The sequence below is a fragment of the Corapipo altera genome, unplaced genomic scaffold (genome assembly GCF_003945725.1).
Source record: "Corapipo altera isolate COAL_440 unplaced genomic scaffold, ASM394572v1 57, whole genome shotgun sequence".
NCBI classification, from domain to species: Eukaryota; Metazoa; Chordata; class Aves; order Passeriformes; family Pipridae; genus Corapipo; species Corapipo altera.
Genome location: NW_020884905.1, coordinates 1,679,774 through 1,700,520, shown reverse-complemented (window position 1 = coordinate 1,700,520; position 20,747 = coordinate 1,679,774). Strand labels below are relative to the sequence as shown.

Genomic DNA, 20,747 nt, shown 5'->3' with positions numbered 1-20,747 from the left:
TTTCAAGCAGGTTTTCAGCCAGCTCAAATCATCGTTGAGATGCTTTATTTAGGAACCAACAGTTCCATAAATAAGACAGAGATACAACTTTTGTATAATAACCCATCATTTTGTATATAGAGTATGGGGATAGAAGAGGAAGCCGTGCCCGCTGTGACAGATAGCCAAGCTACTTCTGAGGTGTAATGCAGCTATGAACCACAATTTGAAAACTATTCTAAAATGACTTTGCCTTTGTTTTGTTGCAGGAGTAGCTTTTTTCAGAAGATAATTTAAAGTAATTTAAAAGATGCCATCCAGATTGAATAGAAAAGTTCTAGTCATAATTGGGAAATACAGCTAGGGTTGGCTCACATGTTGGACAGAGGTAGGAATGGTCTGATGGGAACACTCACAAGGTGGAAGTGGTCGATGTTCCAGCCTGGCATCACCTGAGATGATCTGAGGAAGACCACCTGCCACAGATCTGAAAGAACTGTAAAATGAACACAGACTTTACATTAGCATGTGACACAGCATTTTAGTAGAAAAATCCAAACTCACTTGGTGAAGCGAATTCAGGTAGTAATGAAATTGCTTTGGGAAGGGGTGTAAACCTTGCCCATGCTGGGTGTGACACCGACTAGCCAGTGCCTTCTGAATTCATTCAGAATCTTAAAGGCATTCATTTTCCCTACAGAAAAGCAGTGAATTTGAATTTTACCACGGCTGAACATAGTCCGACATCTGAAAAATCTAGATTTTCTGTTGGCAACACTTAGTTACAGGAAATATGAGCTTTTAAAGAACCCCCCTGCACAACAGACATTTTAGAGCTCTGGTTCATTAGCTGGGGATTAATGAGCTCACTGATTCTGGAAAGCCTGCGCTGTCATGGTCAAGCTAAAGTCATGCATGGTGGCAATTGTTGGCTTTTTAAATAGATTACTTCAGTTTGGATGGAAAGAACATGCAGATTCAAGATCACAATCAGGAGGATACGGAAAGACAGAATGAGATTAAGAGAAATATCACTAAAAAACCTCACACACTGAAAACAATGGCAGTAAACTCACAATGACAGAACAATCATTTATGTCATACCAGTTTCAGAGAACATCGATTTAAAAGGTGTAATCAGATCCATTTATTGCCAGGGCTAAAAAAATATAGAAACTGTGAAAGTGAATACAAATACATCCTTTGCTGTCTTTTAAACCAGTGGCATAGCTTTACCCAATTAGAATGAAATCCATCTTATAAGAAATATCTAATTAGATATGGTAAACTTATTTTATTTTAAAAGAAAGACATTGATGACTCCTAATTATACACATACATGTTCTCTAAGTAAATTAGTTATTGTCTAAGCCATACGCTCAACATGTCCTTATACAACAGTGGCATCTAGTGGCCAGTGGTCAGGCTCTGCTCCAGCTGGAAGAGGGAGATGGTCAAATAGATGAGTAATAACAAACACAACCGGGCTTTTTGGTTTTTTAATAGATCGCATTATTTCACATAACAAAATACTTCATGGTTTATTATGTTCGTGTTAATTATAGGCCTTTCAGCATGCTAGCAGAAGGCATGAACTGACCGATACTTGGACACTGGGACAGGAAAGGAAAAGCCTGTCGCTGTCAGTCCAGTGAAAACCAGGGCTGTGCCAGGTTCTTTCTGCCATGTTAGCAACATTGACATGTTTAGTCTCTTTCTGTACCTCCAGATTTGCTCCCTGGAGTCCTTTTGGTCCAGGTTTATCATTCAAGTTAGGGGAAGCTTTTCTGTCGACTGCACATTCAACAGGGAGCTGATCCTAGTGGATCCATGAAGGGAGCTGATCCTGGTGGGTCCATGCCGTCATACAGCCCTGGCTGCCCCACAGCTGCACCCTGTTGGCAGCACAGGGAGAAGAGAACCCCCCCCCAGCCACCCCGTGCACAACTGAGGCAATTCAGATCAATCTGTGCATTCAAGTCTGCAGTTCCACACATCGAGCTGTTCTGCTCCATGCCCTATACCTCTGTGGGAGTCAAGAAAGTCTTTTGCAAGTCACTTTGCTTCCTATTACCCAGCCAACTGCACACGGGTGAGAATACAGCAGCATGTGCTGCCTTTGACTGCAGTACTAGAGACAAAACACCCAGTGGAATAAATAATTACATTTTACAGACCTGCATCCTGGAAATACTGGTAATTAATGAGAAACAGAAAAAAATTGTGATGACAACATGCCCTAAAAGCAATGCATCACCACAGCCCTGAATAACCTGTCATCATCAGCTAAGCCATGCATCTACCAGTAAATCTTATTTTATGAAAAATAAGAACTTTATGTTCTAGAACTACTTGGAAGTTCTGGATAACAACATTGTGAGTGTACAGCCTTGCAAGGGACACCTACCACAGCATTCAGTGAAAGCCATGTTTTAAAAATTAGATGCCTCTGAGATCCAATACTGATCATAACAGTCAGACATGCAAACCCAGATAGTTTTTCTCATCTCCTCACAGGAACAGGCTACTCCTATTCCCAGAAAAGCCTGATATCAGCAATCCTGACAAATCAGACATCATCAAATTGTCAGATTGGCAAACTGTGATGTTTGAGATAACCAAATAAAATTCAGATTCCACCTCAATTCACAGGAATGCAGAACTATTTCTGAGAGTCTTCAAATATATTCCTGGAAGAATTGAGGCCCTATTTCTTGACACATAAATATCATAATTTGCATTCATTAAAAGACTGGATTAATTTGGAAGGTCTTCTTTAGTGTGCTTGAAAAAAAATCATGATACATTGTACACAGATTTTCAGCATCCACTAATTACAACTAGTATTGTCTCATACTTAATTTTCCCTGATCAATGACATTATGGAAATAAAGAAAAACAGACAGAAAATCTTGTAGAAATCAGCTGCTTTATTAAGTTTTTTTGAAGGTAAAAGATAAATAAAGGGCTGTATTTTATGCACCAAACCTGATCTCTAACCAGTCTGGGATTTCCCCTGTTCCCTGCTACTGGGTCCCACTTACCCAGCTTTTTCTTTCAATCCAGCTGTCCTGAGAAGGGCTGCACTAAGTCAGCATTCTTTGACTGAATTGTTCCAGTGATCAATAGAGAAAGGACAATGATTTATTTATAAAGCAGCAATGCAGCACTGCAAGAATTAGTTCTCTTCTGGAAACGTTTCTAATTTTACACATTTTGTACATAAAAGAACGCACAATAAACTTCAGCATGAATTACAGTGCAAACCACATTTTAACTGTACCCCTTCATTTGTTTCTCTTTTGGAAGTATTGTGTGGTTTTGTTGTTTGGTGGTTTTTTGGGGGGTGGGGTGGAGGGTGTCATTATTTATTTATTTAAAGCTTGTTGGATATTGATTCAGCAAGGAACAGGTAATAACCATATCAATTTTCTCACACTAAGATGTACTGGTAGAAAAACAATTTTATAACTAAACAGGAATGACTGATCTATTGGCTATTATGAGCTATTCTATTATAAATAGATTATATAGCTGATATATAAATAACATAAGCAAGATCTGTATTTTAGATATGCTTCAACTAACACAGGCAGTATTGCTGAAAGCAAAAGGTCCACATCAGCAGTATAATATACTAGAAATGCATATTTTGCATAGGAAATGGGATATGTGTCTCCAAGTTCCTTATTATGTTGATTATTACATTTGGGAGAAATAACATTGAGTATTATTATGGCAGCTTGAGAAATAGCAATGTATCTGAATCTGCAAAAAATACAGCTCGTAACAATCCAGACACACACTCAGTGTTTCAGAAAAAGTAAATGCAATAGAAAGTATGTTTTACATCTTCAAGAAGAGATTTTTTCCCCCCTTTTGGGTTGCATGTTTCTTCATAATCATCATTTTGGAATATAATGTCAGAATGAAGCACAAAAGAGAATTTTTTTCCAACAATTGGAATTGCCATGGCAACACCCCAGATCTCAGATAAAGTTTGGTCCTGTACTGATAGTAACATTAGCATTTGTTTTTGTGCTAAGCGCAATACTGCATGCGAAAATCACCTCGGTCTCTCTAGTTATGTATAAGAAAATGTAATTTGATTATTTCAGAAATGTGAGCTATATAATTTTGACAGCTCCATAGAAAGCTTCATCTTTAAAATCACATTTTTGAAATTACACAAATCATTGGAAGAAAATTAGGTACAGCTATCAAAATTAAGAGCAGTTGTTTGCATCCCTAGTCTCAATTATGTTGAATTTGAATAACTGTCCACTGTCCCCTTTCTAGTAGCTCTTAACTTTCCCAAACATATTGATCTTCAGTCTTTGTATGCACATACATAAATAAAAAAACTGATGAATTTAAGTGACACCTTCAAGCTACTAAAGAATCAAAGGAGATTTTTTCCCAGACACCTTTAGAAGGATAGTTTCCTTACACTAATGCAAAGAATCAGTTGAAGATAAAGACAGACATTTCTTTACTGACACTCAAAAATCCTATCCAAACTATAAGGAAATGAAAATCCTCTAAATTACAAATATTCTAACTGGTAAATCTACGTATCTCTAGAACATATACATGCCAACATACTTAGGATATATTCAGGAGGGTTTCATCCTGTAAGATTACTCTGCAGGCTTGTAGAACAACCTACCAGAAACAAAACACAGAGGGAGAACCATGACCATTCGAGCTGAAACCTGATTCCTCCCCAAGCAGAAGACAAAACCTGAATATACTTTCTATCAAAACAGCATACAGTTCAGATTTCAATTACTCATTTTCTCAAACAGTGTAGAGCCAAATGGTATGTTTCAAAAAAGCATGATGGAAATACTTAGGAGATAACCATAATTTTCCCAAATAAACTGGCTAACAAGTAGAAAGAACACCAAATCGCTTACTATGAATTTTAACAGTTCTAATGACAAAATAAATAGTACAGAACACAAGATGAGACTGAAATTTTGTTACAAAAATAAGATATTTCAGAAAGATTTGATTCTCCATGATTGGGAAAATGATGAATCATAAAAACAAAACAATACAAGGATGTGGTCTTGGTATACTCAAGCTGGTACCACATGCTCTGTAATAAATACAATAAAGAATATACTACACAACGTTTCCAGCTGGAGAGGGAGTAACTCAAACACAAGACCCATGTCTCCTTTCTCTTTAAGGGACAGACAGGTAAACAACATTGGCTGGGAAAGGATCTTCTGGAAGCCTGACATTAAACAAGGCACTCATGGCTGTCACTGGAAAGATCCTAAATTCTAACATTTTATGAGTTTACAGGGTCTGTTTGAAATCCATGCTGGTGTTTGAAGTGCTACTGTTCTATTCATATTACAGATACAACTTCATGGGTCCAGGATGACAAGCTTAGCTCCTCAAATGAAAAACGGGACAAGCACCAAACTGTATTTAAGGGCAGAATAAGATAATGACCAAAAGCACAAAACAATGAAAATTAAAACCCCTGAGACCAGATGCTGTTGGCTGTTGTGGGGCTCAGTTTCCAAGCACCCAGAAGAACTTTTAAGTCCCTATTTCCTTGCCCCAAGGAAGTTTAATGTACCCAAGAGGTGTATATTACTCTTTACTGGGAATCTCAATGCCTTGACACGACAGCATCCTACCCTGACACACAAGTCCTTAGAGTTAGGTGAGGATTTCGCCACTTTTAAGAGCAACAGCCTTGACAGTTTCAAAGCCCTTGGCAGATAAATTCCACATGAATTATACGTGATTCCCTTTTAGTATTTACTGGGGGATACTAGGAAAGAGAAAGGAACATTTTGCTACAATTCTTCAACACTGTTTAACTTTTTTCTTTGTCATATTGATTTCTACCTGGCAGAACAGGCTGTGAGCTTTGTGATCCAGCAATAATCATTTGGGTTTACCTCTCCTTTAATGCACAAATTCTAAACCAAGAGATCTTTCCCCCAGAAAAGGCAAAATATTCTGTTAATGCACATCATATTTCACTCTCCCAAGTAAGATGTTTACTTTGTAAGGGTAATAACTGGGATCTTTTTGAAGACATAGGAATACTTTGAATCAGTTTTTCCATACTTCACATTGTTAGGCATGAATAATTACTACCTATGATGTGAGGCAAAAAAGTTAGAAAACTGGGAGATGGGAAGAAAGGACAGAAGCAGTGAGACTACACCACTGAGTATCTGTTTTTCTCTCTTCTTGCTGCCCTGCAATTTTTCTAGTAGCTCCTGTTGGAAGGAAATAATACATAGGTAGCTGTGTCACTGGTGGCTCTGTCTGCAACCATGCAGTTGTGATTTTATTATGCAGTGTTGTGTTTTAGTAGCTATTTGAAAGCATTATTGAAATATCCCATTGCACATTACGATGACTCTTGTACCAGTAACTAAAGATGTAGTCCCCAGGAAGTGCCATTTGTTTCAGTGGAGCACAGCTGCACTACAGGAAAAAGCCTGGGGCACCCACAGCAGCAATAGGGAAGCAAAAGGAATCAGCAGCTTCTGTCTGACTTGAAATAGGAGCCATCTCCTTTAAAGTACTTACTTGCCAACACCTTGCACAATTACATTTTAGAGGAGCCTCCATTTGGTGTATTCTTAATTATTTTTTTCTTGTGTTTTGATTATTTTGCTTACCTTTTCCTTTGCAAAAAAGTCTATTCCTTGTAAAAAAGTCTGGTAGTTCTTTTTTTAGCATCCAATATGTCCACGCATGGAGGTTACACATTGAAAAACGTTTGCTGCTTTTCAATTTGTTCTTGTGTTCTAATGGAGAAAAGCAGCAAGTCTTTGAAATGTCTTTCTTCCTATGCAAAAAAATTTAGTTTTCAGGTTTTTTTGTATTTTAGAAAAACATTCTGAAATGACAATTGGAAGCAGTAGTTTCTGAAAACCCTTTCAAAGAGGTTTACAATAGCTACTGTATATAGTTATAATTATTTCCATAGAGAGGTACAAAAAGGATACAATAAAATTCAAGCCAATTCCAAACTCTTCACCTCTTCCTAAAAATCAGGACTACATTTCTGATGACTCCTAATTTAGTAGGTTGGGCTAGGAATCTACTTCTCATGCTGTCAAAGCCGTGTGTTGTGATCTGAAACAGGTCACTTAATCTATATCTGCTGTTTTCCTTCTTCCTTCCTAGCTGTCTAATTTATACAGTGAAATATCAGGACAGACTACAACATTGCTGCCGACACAGCTCATAGAAATATGAGGCATGATCTTTAAAATACAGTACTCATTATAACACTGGCATTGGAAATGCTCTACTCTTTTACAATGCAAATAAGTACATCTTAGTTATGGAGGTTACGTGTACAGATGTCACAGAAGGACATTTAAAGGCAGGCAAATATACGAAAAAAACAGAAGAATCTGAATGAAGATTAAATTTCATGGGGTAAAAATCTGATCATGAAGGACACTTTCGCACAGTGCATAATGGAGGGTATGTTGTATTCATTTATATTCTTCAGATGTGTATTTTTTCAGTGTGCACCATTTCATAAATTAGAAAAGAAATTTGGATGTCAGAGTTTCCATAAATAACAAAAATCATCAAGATGCATTTTTCTCATGACTTTTTTTCTTTTTATCTGATTTATAATTTTTTAATTTCCTTTGTGTGATCTCGAAATATTAAAGTCCAAACCACCTAGTTATATCACTGGCAAAATAAGTCATATGTCATGCTCAATTTTTAGAGTCATTAGCTATCTGCAGACATCGTCTTATGCAGTGGAGTTAAAAAACCTAAAGAGAGAAAGACAGAATATATCTGAGGGTAAAAAGCCTTTGTGGGTGTTGATGGAAGTATATGGAAGAAACCAGCAAGAACAGTGGATAATGGAAGATTGGTAGTGCAGGTAGTGGGCTTATCTATATGACAAATTGATGAAGAATGAGGAGGAAAACTATGTTGATTTAATGCTGGCAATTTGAAGCATAGGCTGCACAGCTGTTTCAGACAGAAATACCAAGATAAATTCAGAAGCAACCCCTGCTCTGACAGATTAATAAAAGACCAGGAATTATTTGAGCTTCTTAGAGAGAGGGATCACTAAAGAGCCCTTCGAATACCCGAGATATTGCACATAAGAATAAAAGAATAGCTCATCCAGCCCTTGCCTGTATGTTATCAAGAATATGCTTTAAACTGAGAGTCAAGCTTTTCTAGTAGACATAAAAAAAATACATATTAGAAGTCAAAAAGCAAAGAATAAAGTGAACACCTGCTGTTGATACAATTTTAGGGAAAAAAAGTCATTGGCAGAACCTTCAAACAGGACACCTAAAAAAAGGTTTACCTAAAATAAAAAAAAAAGCCAGACAGGGTCTTCTGTTTCAACTTATGTTTCTTAAACTCATTACTAGAAATAGGAACATTTATCCCTGTAAAGAGAAGACACAAGCTTTTTACATTTCAAAAATAAGACAAATCAACTCCATGTAAATATTTTCACCACTGCTTTAGGCGTGTCTGTGAATGCTAAGCCCTTCGTTCTCTGGTCAAAAACAAAAGGCTATCTTTCCCTGGTGCTGCCACATGTGTAACACGTGTCCTGCATGCTCACTGCTAACAATGCAAGTTTATATAGTCATTATAAAATATATTTTAGCACATTTTACTAAACAGTCAGCCATGCCTCTTAGCTGAATTTCTGAGGGAAAGTTTGATTTACAGGAATTTTGGCCAGTTCCAGACAATCCAGTACTCTCATAAAGGTTACACTGCATCAGCAGCTTCCCCTGCTCTGCTCCAGAACCCCTTGGAAAAATAACACGAATTCATTTACAAACCTAAAGATCAGAGCTGAGAGTTAGTTCTATGTTGGGAGAGAAGCTTGTATGGAAGAATACTTAGGAAGTGTTAAGACTGCAAGATAGCACTGAAAAAAAAAAGTAAGTAGCTTTGGTATCCCTCCCCTCCTCCCTCAAAAGAAGGCAATACTTCTTTGGAATACTTCAGTGTGATGGCTCACTAATGAATTATTCACAGAAAGGTAGGACTTGCTTTCTTTCCCAGGGGTTACAGCAATGTCAAGTGAAAACACGTCAGTCTGCCAAGAAACACCAATGGTGTGGAATAATTCTATAGAAGATGACACAATCACCTCTCTAATGATATGAGCTCTTCTGATGAGTGTATATGAATTACATTCCTACAAAGGATGCCAGGCATTACCAATAATTTGATTCTTAATTTTGGGAAAACTTAAAGATTAACAAGCTCCTCTGAGCAACTTGTAAAGCCAGGTTTTATTTTTAATTTATCAGCATTGCCTAAGCTTATTATTCATTGCACAGTCCTTTTCCAGCACTCTTTATAGAGTATAAGCACTCTAAGCACTAATTTTAAACACTAAAATGACTTGTGTTGTAAAAATGCCCACCACCTCCTCATCTCAGTTCCAGGCAGAATTTCTCAAACCTCAGCCCAATAGACAGTCCCAAATGGTGGGGAAGATGACAGCTCACAAAATCTGACTTGCTCTCTGATACTTGGGGTAAGTCCATTTTTCCCACAATCCCTGTAGATATGGTAGAGAAAATGTGTTATTTAGGATGCTTTTTGTCAAGCTGTTGGTTCTGATGGTCAAGAAGAAAATTCCTTTATCAGGAAACCTATTAGGAAAATATCTGTTGTGGGTTTTTTTTCACCTCATTCACAATATCACTGCTTAAATACAATTTAAAAATAAATTTAATTTTTCTAAACAGGTTGCAATTCACAACTTAATTTATGTCTAGTGCTAGTAAGAGATCTAAACCACTTACCTTCCAGGACAAAATTTTAAATTCGTCTAGTGGACTTGATTCTTACAGGAAAATCTCAAGTTGTTCTTCACAATCTCTCTCTCATCCTCCAGAAAAAAGTTAGAGATCAGTGAGTTAGCTGCATTCATAAGTCAGTTGCAGGGGAGTCTCACAGAAACTCTGTCATCTGTCTTCTGCTCTTATATTAAGTTTTGGTATTTTGTGTGAGACAGTCTTAACCTAAAACTGAAATTCATGTTCGTGCAAATCTTGATCTGACCATTATGTACAAAAATTAAGTTACAGGCAAGGAATTAAGAAGGAATTCTAGACTGAGCCATGCTCAGACACTATTTCAGCCCAGAGGTGGGGTAAATTGGCCCCTAAGAACACCTGGGCCTTGATGAGAGTGTGTGTGCACGGCCTGCAGCACACTGCTAACACCAGCAGTCCTGTGACAGTCCAACACTTATAAACAAAGCTGGATTCAGTCAAACATTTGCAGGCACAGGAAGGATTCCCTCTAAAAGTTGTTCTTAAGCCTCAAGGTAGAATTAAGGCACCTAAGACTACTTGGATCATTTTTCCTTCTCTCTGATCACTGTGTATTTGCTGTCATGTGGTCAGATACAAGATTTCACAAGCCAGTCTCTTTCTGATCAGGGAACTCTTGACTACCATTCTTCACTAAGTCAAAATGCTTCTGTTTTGCTTGTATCTCAGTTGACAATGACTTTTATTTTAAAGCCTGTAGACTTATTCCTACTAAGCAACCTCCATTTCCCACCACAATCAGTAGCAATGTTTCTAATGAAGACAGAATAAAACATTTTATTAGTTTTAGGGTCATACATTTAATCTCTGAACAGTGACCCCATGTAGTTCTTAGTGGTTTGTTTCTGAAACTGCTTGCTTAAAACTGAGTAATTTTATCATGTTTAATATCCACTTCAAGGTCTAGTTCCTCTTGACTTTAATTCACCTTACTCCTACCCTTCTTTAACTCTTTTGCATAGATTTCTCTGCCTGTCAATCCTTTCCGCAATCTTTTTCCATTCTGCTAATTTATTTTTAATGATGTGGCTATTCATCCAGTTAGATTATTTCTACAATGTTTCTTTCTTTGTTCTGGATATTAATGCTGGATAGTGTTCAAACTTTTGAATAAAAAAGTTCCAGACTTTCTCCATATTTAAGTTTCTGAGTTTCTTTGGTAGATTGATTTAATCATTCAGATCTGTACAGTATCAAGCTTTGATATCCTCAGTTACATGCAGATTTCTTTTACTCTTGTAATTTAATTTATGTGAATCACACATCATATATTCTTCAATCAGCTCATCTAGAATATCTTCATTACTTAAATAAAAAATTATTGATGAAGTGAAAAAAACTGTCAGCTATTATCAGCAGAAATAGCCAGTAATATTAGCATTTGTTCTCCAAGCTATTCTGAAGAAGTTAAATACTTCCATATGCAGGACTGCCCATCCATATGGTCACAACTCCTGGTAGTACTTAAAAGCTTTAACTGTGCACAAAATGTTAAAACATAAAATGTCTTAAAAAGATCCCTTTTAGTAAGCAAATTCAACCCTACAATATCCTACAGACTCAAAAAACTAATAGAATTTTTCTATCATTATTTGATTTTGAAGTGCTTTTGATTCAAACAACATAGCTACACTAATGCTATTTCTTTCTTTCATCTGCCTCATAAATTAAGGTGCAATTCTACCTTTTGTGATTTCACACCTGTTTTACCACTACATTCTTGTAATCCTTCTAACATATAATCATAAAGGTTGGAAAAAACCTCCAAGATCATCAAGTCCAACCTTTGCCCTGATACACCATGCCCACTAAAGCATATTGCAAGGTGCCACATCAACTCACTTTTTGAACACCTTCAGGGATGGTGAATCCACCACTTCCTCGGGGATCCTGTTCCAGAACATCCCACATTTTGCTGCTCCAGCATAAAAACATTTTAATTTATCTTCCCTGGCCATCAGTTTTTACCCAGATTAATCAAAATCCTCCTGCTGACTGTGGCACCTCAGGAGCTGCTCTGGCCTGTTGCTTTCTCCTCCAGCTGGGCCAGAAGCCCTTCCCTCGTCAAACCTCTGACCAGTTCCTCCCAGCCAATCCCCTGCCCAGTCGCAGAGGAGAGGCAGGTACCCTGGAGAGGTGGCATAACGTGTCTCCCTCGGGGGTGCATCCACTGGCACAGGGATGCTAGAACAAGAACCAGTGAGGAATTCATCCCTTATGTTGCAGAAGCTGGACCAGACTGATATATCTGACTGTTGTCATGCAGATCATCATTCTTCTCTTATTTTGCCTGTGTTTCTGCTCATTGCCAACTCCATTATCATTGGGAAACACTTGATTCACTTCTTCTCTTAACAAGAGATAGGCTGGGCATCCAAAAATCTCTCTATCTTACCTCCCCTTTCTTAGCTCCGGACTCATTTTGCCAGTTATGCCAACTTCAGCCCCCAGAGGCAGATTATCAAAGCTATTTCCTTATTGTCAGCTTCGTCAGTACGCAGCAGTACATTTTGATCAACTGTGAGATAATCTGAATCCATTCCACTCTGCATTGTGGTTACCTACAAATTGACTGATTCATTTGTAAATAGGCATAATTTTGTTTAAAAACCATTTGCATTTCAGGACATACTTTTATTCGAGGCTCATTCCTCCACCTTCTTTACTGATCTGTACATTACTTGGGGTTTTTGTGGTACAAAAGTAATGAGAAAAAATGCTCTATTAACTAGATCATACTTTTAAATATGTTGCATAACCAGAGGATTACTGAAACCTTTTTTCTTCAGGGTTTAAGTTTATAACTACTGTGTTTGTTTTTATTGTTTCCTTTCACCTCCTTTCCTTACTCCTATCAGGCATGCTTCTGTGTTCCAGCATGTATGTATAATTAAGGATAAAGTTAAAAAAGCATCCTCATACCAGCAGCATATCTTCATGGGAACCGTCAGCTAACTTGTTGCCTTGTGAATAAACTACATTGGTTCTTCTAGAGCATGGGAATCATGCATCTTCTTGGGGAATGCTCCTAAAGCCCTCAAAAGGCACACAGATATCAAAGGAGATTTGCTCCAATCTATTCAATGACTCTATCAGCAGAGGACATGGCTGAAGGCAAGAATGGCCTTGCTGTGCTCCAGTACTATATTCAAAATACTTGTGTGTTGCCATATCAGCACAGGCTTCAGACAGAATCCATACAGCTCATAGGAAATTATATTCGAGATTTTTGGCAGAGTGGGAACCAAATCAAAGTCTCCCACATCTTATATCATTCCTCCTGAAGGCTTGAATGGCTTTCTGAAACAGAGATGCAAATTCATGTGAAGGCACTGCTAAACTATTCTAGCTTGTTAAAGAGCTGAAGTAATTCCCAGCTGGTTCAAAACCAGATGAGTTTACCACTAAGACCCTTTCCCCTACACTCAGCTATTGAGTGTGGCATTACAGTTTGCCCATTTAAGAGGAAGTCTCAAAGAAGCAAGAATCGTTAAACTGGAGTTTCCTCTCAAGTAAACCCAAAGGTGCTCTCAGAGATGTGGTACATGGAAAATAAACCCTTTCCAACAGTTGTGTTCTATTCATTGCTGGTTTTCTCATGTGTATCACACAAGAACAAGAAAAATTTAAAATTCTAGTCTGTTTTACTAGTTTCATGTACATTTTAGAAATGTGAACAATTTCATAGTATAAATAATTAAGTCAGTTTAAAGAGGAATTCTTACAGAATACCAATTCAACTACAACAGCATATGCAGCCACAGGCTGAAAAATGCAGTCTAGCAGCTAGTCATTTGCTCTCTTAAATGATATGGCACAGAAAAACCCCTATTATTCTATTAAGGCTTCAGAAGTTCAATAAAGCCAAAAGTAGCATGTAGCTTTGCTTTGCAGATAAGGAAAGCACAGTTATAAACTTAAGGTGTAAAGGAACTGACTTCTCTGATCTCAAAACTTTTTCAGAGTATGGAGTAAGTTAAGTGTAAATATTGTACTACACACCTCCCAAGTTCTCCCATATTCCTTCTGCTTTTTAAAGCCTATAGCATCCTTCTAGCAATTACTTATCATAAAGATCAATAAAGAAGAGAAATTTAATGTATTTAAGCTTTCATCTAATATGACAGGGATTTAATTCATAGGAGATTGGGAGATACACCTACTCTTCCCTGCAGTTTCATCTTGCCTAACAGCTTTTCTCTTTCTCTCAGTGGTAAATAAGTGCCAATGATGTCTAACTGTAATGCACCAGAACACAGCATTTCAATGCCACAGTCCATCCACAAACCTAATTTTAAACAGAAGTTCTCTTGCAAATCCAGTGAGTCAACATCTTAAGTGCATTATCACATCGTTCCTAAGTGAAAAGTCAGTCAAATTTAATAGGGACCTAATTAATCCCATTGTTTCCCCTCTAAGACACAGACCAATCCAGTCCTTTCCATATTCTCACAAAAGAGAAAACTGCAGGAAGCAGTGACTGCTTGTGTTGCTACTGTAAATCACATCTGCTGGAATAGTTCCTTCCTATCTGATCTAGAGCTCTTGCAGCTGCAGTCTGACCATACTGTCCAAAGGCACTGTGTCTTGAATTACATCATGATATAAAGTCTTGAAATTTAAATGCTTCTTCTGCTATTCTTTTCTAGAATTTGGCAACGGCTCTTGTCTGTATTTGGAGACAAATACTTCTCAGTTTTGAAGACAAAGAATTGCCAAAATTGAACACAGTGCAAACACACTAAGACATGCTAAGAGGAAATAAAATAAAATAATAAAAAAAAACCCACCCAAAATCAGCACTACTAAATTAATGAAGTCTACTGTCCTGTGTACTTGTGTCACACCTCACTCACACATTCACTATATAGCATTCCCACCAGATATATCACATGCCTTAGCTAATCCCAAACACAGCATGCACTGGTGAGAGAACAGACAGTAGCTGGCTTGTTGCTTTTCATGTGTTCTGAGCACAGGAAAATAAATACTGTCACATACTCATCCACTAGGAGCAACTGATATTTTTATATCATAAAGATATTTTGGGGGGGTTAAATATAAAATTAGGGAATACAAGTAGAACAATTGACTACTATACTACGAGCTTCCTATGTATGTCTGCTATCAGGAAAATTTTGAAGTTTCCCAAGAAATTTTGCCTAAGTAAGGGGTAAGAGATCAAGCCACAATGTAAAAACATTCATTCTTCCATAAATCTATTTCAGTTCTTTTGGGGGGTTTGGAATCTCTTTTAATGGTGTCGAAACTATTTTGAGCTATTTAGTAACTTTATAACAAATTAAGTTAGGAGAGGAAGAGGAAGTCAAGGAGATGAAGAATCTTCTTAGACCAACTGCCAAGTTTTCACACAAGGACTTTTCCACATATTAATATGTGCTAAGGAAACTACCCTAAAATGCTGTAAACACATGTTTCCATTCTAGGCTTGGTGTCTATGCCAGGCAGGTTCAGTGCTCACAAGGTACCTTAATATTACTCTTTTGTAATTTTTAATTATTCATAAGTCTGCTTCCCTGTCCAATCAAATTGTCTGACAACATACATTGTTCTTTTGGTCAATTTTGAGTCTCATCGGTTTTCAGATTTTTAAAACAAACTCCACTATTAGTCGAAATGCATCATTTGTTTGCAAGGATCTAACAACAGCTCTTCATACCCTGAGAACAGTCTTTGCCTTATGGATTGGGGGGAAAAAAAAAAAATCAATTACAGTCTGTGTAAACGACAAGAGAGGCATCCATGAAGTAAATTCAGAATTTATACCTGAAGACACTGCAGGTACCCTGTCAGGCTGCGTGGATTTTCTTCCAACTCTGGCAGACTGTAATTGTTTACTTAACCTGGGTATTGATTGTAGTTAGACTGCTGGCTCACTTCCTTCAGCTGCAATTCTCATTTTGGCAGTTTCACATACATCACTTAAAATTCCTCTCTGCAGCAATACTGTTCACATTCTTAACCCTGGGTCATAATCTACTAAACATGACCACATTTTTATTTCTGCATTATGACAATGGGATTTTTCTTACATTTTCTGATCTCTGTAGAACAAAGAGTGGAAGTTTTTAGTAAGAATGACCTTGAATCACTGCCCTTTACAATTAGTATTATACAGTTTTATGGAAGAGCACAGATAAAAGTGAGAGATTCTGTGGCAGTGTAGCTGTAGAATACATTTTCCATGTTTTATGAATGACTACATATATATGACTTTATATCAATTAGTATTAAAATAATAATTAGGTCACATATAGATCCAAATTTTATGTCAGTAGTTCAGATGTGCCTTTGAGGACTAAAAAAATCTTTTATATGAAAACCTTTTTAATAGTCATTCTAGTAGTAATAAACTATGGCAAAAGGCACACGAAGTTGCTGTCTGAAAAAATAAACAAATGTATTAAAACATAATGACTATGAAGTGTTAATTCAATCACGATGTGTCTTGTCTCCTGTATTGGTTTAATTAGGCTCATCTACTATAAACCTACTTAGGCTCACCTACTACAAAGCTTTTAGGGTCACTGATGTGTTCATGTGTGAACATGAAAGATGGTTAAATCCTTATAAAGCAATTCTATAAAGACGAATAAACCTTGAAATAATGGCAGATCCCTAAAAGGGCAAACAATGATCACAGAGTCATTACACTGCACCAGCTGAAATACAGAATTCTTCAATTTAAATGGTTTATAAAGAGACATCTGTAAAGAAATAACATTCATATAAGTCACTGTCATTTCTTTTCAGTTATTTAACAAACAGGACAATGACACCTGGTCAATGATAAACAGGATAACTTGACATCCAGTATTATCTGTTACTCTTTACCTAAAGCTGAATTCCAAATTAGGCATCAGGAAAATTAAAAATAGAAAGAACTCATATTCATATATCAAATTAATTTGATAAGCTTCTAAAAGTATGTTAAATATTAACATATTTTTGCATACTTTTGGACTAGGAGATACTCTGATATTTCAGGCCCTGAAGTACAGATTGCTAAATATATCATTCATCAAAAAACAAGAACAGAAGCATTTTTGGAAACACGAAAGCATTCCTTCAGTAGAAAAGACAATGCTAAATTAGAGCAGATGGACTCTATCTGACAACAGTGCAAAGTATTAACCCCCCTCAAAAAAAAAAAAAATCAATGCTTTCATAACTAATGAAGCTTGGGAACTGTTTTTAGATATTGTAAAAAATATGAAACCCAAAAGTGCTTCACCTGGAATATTTTCATGTCTAAAATTTGGCAGAGTCACATAACTTTAAAGGATAGCACATCTCCAGATATCGATCAGGGCTTTGTACAGGTACAATGCCATAAAAATGATCTGCAGCTATAAAAGAGATAACATGATTATGAGTACACTACATTGTAATTTCCTTTGGGCAGTCAGAAAGGAAAGAGAGTCTGATAGTCTCTGAGAAAAATAAGCTTGGAGGATATCCACTGTCTGACAGAAAAATCATTTTACAATATTCCAACTAAAGCACCTTCCCAACTTAAATAACAACAACAACAAAAATAACACTAGACAATAACAATTACCTTTCAACCCAAACACAACAGTTAGCTGCAAAGCTAAGCAGCTCACAATGTATCTGAGAGTTTTAATGCTCCAAATTCCTTGTGAGTTCAGGCATGGAACATAAATAGTTAACCTTATTTTGAGCCATTAGATGGAGTTTACTAGAAAGCTTGCTCTAATAAATGGTATGATATGAAGGTCAGCCCTTAATTTACCATCAAAATATCTTCTAGATGTAAACATAATGACTGCTGCTTATGCACTACACAACCCTGACAAGAATGCTACTTGACAATCCATTTCAGATCTAGAAAAACGTTCTCATTTGCGTCAAGGTGCCGAATGTCAGCAGATTCACTAATACGCTTATTTGCACTGCAGTGGTGGAACAGAGGAAAACACCATGAGCCTCCATACCCTGCCGCTGCCTGGGTAGGGAAATGGTGAAATAAAACAAGATTTAATCCTGTCCATATCACTGTGCAGTTGGTGAAACTTGACAAAGCAACATTAAGTATTCAAAGTGGTATTGTGGCCTAAAGGGATCACATGCAGCCTGCACATGAGAGCAAAGGAATAACTTGGTTCTGCTTCGGTGTTTGTAAATTTAATTTGTTCAAGGAAAAGCAACTCTGGAAGGGATTACTAGCTGGGATCAACACTCTTACCAAAGAAAAAGATAAAATGCAAGTAGGAATAATATTGACATTTTTGTAATACAAAACAGCTTTTTGGGCTTAAGTGAATAAATAAAAGTTGGAGGCAACTGCAGCTCAACCCTGGCTTATGAGAATACTCCACTCAGTGTTCCTGAGCAGGAGGGCCTGGAAAGGTTATGTATTTCATAAAGACTGTAAAGGTATTTAGAAAACATCATATTTTACAAAATTTAAAATTTCTTTAGCAAAATATTGTTGAGTATTTTCTCAGTGTAATCACCATTTTTTAAATAAGTGGGGCAATAACATTCATGGCATAACAACATCTGATATATTGACTCTTAATTATTGACAACATCTCATTCCACAGGTTCAGGGAAGGATATCTGTGGCTAAGTGTGTAAATCCCAGGTGCTCAGGAAACATTGAGCCAGTGCACATACACACATTTAATTAAGAATAACCAAGATCTACAGCAATGCACTTCTGAAATGACAGTACAAGAGAAACTTGTAAATCCCGTTTGCTAAGTGTAGCTCTGTATTTACACTACCTGCAATATCCTTGAATAGCACAATTATTCAACTGCTAAAAGTCACCTCTGGTCCTAAAGCAGAAAAAGAGCAACAAATTCCCGAGTCTGTAAAATATTCCTTTTGCTAAATGCTGGAGTGGAGAGGTGCAGGCAATCCCCTGGGACTTGGCTTTGGAGGGAAGGTGCCCTGAAGGTACATTTGCTTACTGGGCCCCTTCCATAGAAATTAGGGACAACTGGGGTAGAGGGTGGGGAGGGCAGTTGAAAGTGACGACAGAACGGTCTCCTATTTTGTTTTAGCAGGTGTCTTTATGATGACTAAATGCAATGCATATTTTCCTAGAGTGAAGGACAATGAAAACCTTTTCCTTACAGATTGATACTTCAAATATAAAGCACAGAAAGATAAGCACTGCCAGCAAGGAAACTAAAAATACGTCTTCTTAAGCTTGATTAATGAGCTAATAAAAAGCTATAATAAGAAAAAAAATCCAATTAAAGCATCTTGTGATATTTCTCTCAAACAGAAATAAAGAACCCAAGAGCATGGTAAAACTTTGAAAAATAAGTATGGATTCATACGACAGCCTTAGTATTCAAACCTACAGTACATCAGTTTTATACTTTGACTAGCTGTCTTTTATTTATCATCTCTGATGTGTATTGTCTAGAATTCTGATCCTTGATTAGTTTTTTTTTATCTTGTTATTGCCTCACAAGTATAACATCTGAATTTAAATACAAACATATTAAAAACTCAGGCCTTATATGGGTTGAAGATACTTATTCTATTCAGAAAACCTGCAGGCCTCTGGCACAACGTGTGGTACTTGAAAACAGTGAAATAAAGGCAAATCCCCTGGAAACAAAACTCACCCATCACCTATACAAAGTCAGAAAACAAACTAGCTACACGCATCACTGATGTACAAAGGACAGAGTAGAAGGCATAGAAAATTTATACTGTGATATTCACTATTCATCAGTTTCTGGTACCTGAAGGTAATCAGAGGATACAAGAACAGCAAGGACACTGGAAAGGAACTATAAAAGACATAGGTGGGAAGACCTGTAGATTTGAAGCCAGATGAGAAGCACCTGCACCACAAGCAATCCCAGCCTGCACCATGCAGCACCTGGAAGTGAGTAGCACTCAGCCAAGGGCCCATGACAGTCTATGAGGAAGGCAGCCCACCAAAGAAACCCCAGGTTCCTCAGAGGCACAGAGCTGGGGCACAGCAAAGAGCAGCAGGGCAGGGACAGTCTACACAGGGTCGTAAAGAAGACTGAGAATCTCGTACCAGAGGCAGTTGTTATTTTAAAACTACAGAAACTGTCTGTTTTAACTTACTGAAACATCAGTGGAGTCTCCAGGATAGGTGCATCCCATCTCCCTCTGCCGGCTGCTCCCCGCGAGAGCAACCTACTGCAGCAAAGGCTTCTGTCAGCCAAAAGGTGTAGCGAGACACTGCCCCCAGCTCCCTCTGAATTTCATTTTTTAAACAAGAATTAAAACGTCTTAGAATTAAAACGTCATTCTCTAATTAGGCAGGCATAGTCTTTTTCTCTTTGCACAGTTCAGTGAACATTTAGCGTTTCTTTTTATCCCTTTATTTCAAGTTGTGTCTCAAGACTTCACTGAAGAGCATGAAATATCAAATGAACTTCCTCATCAACTGCCAGGAGTGTTTCACGAATACTTTTCAAAATACTTTCGTTTGATGACGGGGTTTGCGTTTTCTTATTTGACAGCAAGGGAACCAAGATACACAAAGACTATATTGTATCCGCCTGCTTCAGCACCCGCCCAGGATTCCTGAAACTTACATTAACAACAAAGTTGACTTCAGATACTTCAGGCGGCGCCTGTAAAGACGTGCCTTGTTCTACACTGATCCAAGTGTGCCTGGGTGACGTGCCCGACACCGCAGCGGAGCTCCCGTGTGTCCAGCGCAGAATCCAGTCGCCCAGGGAAGCACTGAAACCCCCGCAAGTCAGACCAGCGTCCACCTCACTTCACCTCCCTACTCGTCCCTGGCTCCTGCAGGGAGTAACGCCGGCCATTACTTCCATTTCAATACTTGCAACTTCGAAATTCCGCAATTCTGATGATTTTACTTAGGAAAAAAAAAAGGGAACAGTTTTATTGGTTTAAAATGTTTGGCGTCTC

The 20,747-nt window shown here is 37.5% G+C and overlaps 1 long non-coding RNA gene across 2 annotated transcripts; it reads right to left on the bottom strand.

Moving 5' to 3' along the window:
- Positions 1-395: 395 nt before the first annotated feature.
- LOC113951091 lies at positions 396-20,742 on the bottom strand. 2 transcript variants are annotated; one of them, XR_003529041.1, is made up of 4 exons: positions 20,405-20,742; positions 19,929-20,003; positions 15,609-15,886; positions 396-475 (listed from the first exon to the last, which is right to left on the bottom strand). It is a non-coding gene; the product is annotated as an uncharacterized LOC113951091 (long non-coding RNA). The 2 variants fall into 2 exon arrangements; XR_003529040.1 differs by having other exon boundaries at positions 19,929-20,742.
- Positions 20,743-20,747: the final 5 nt, after the last annotated feature.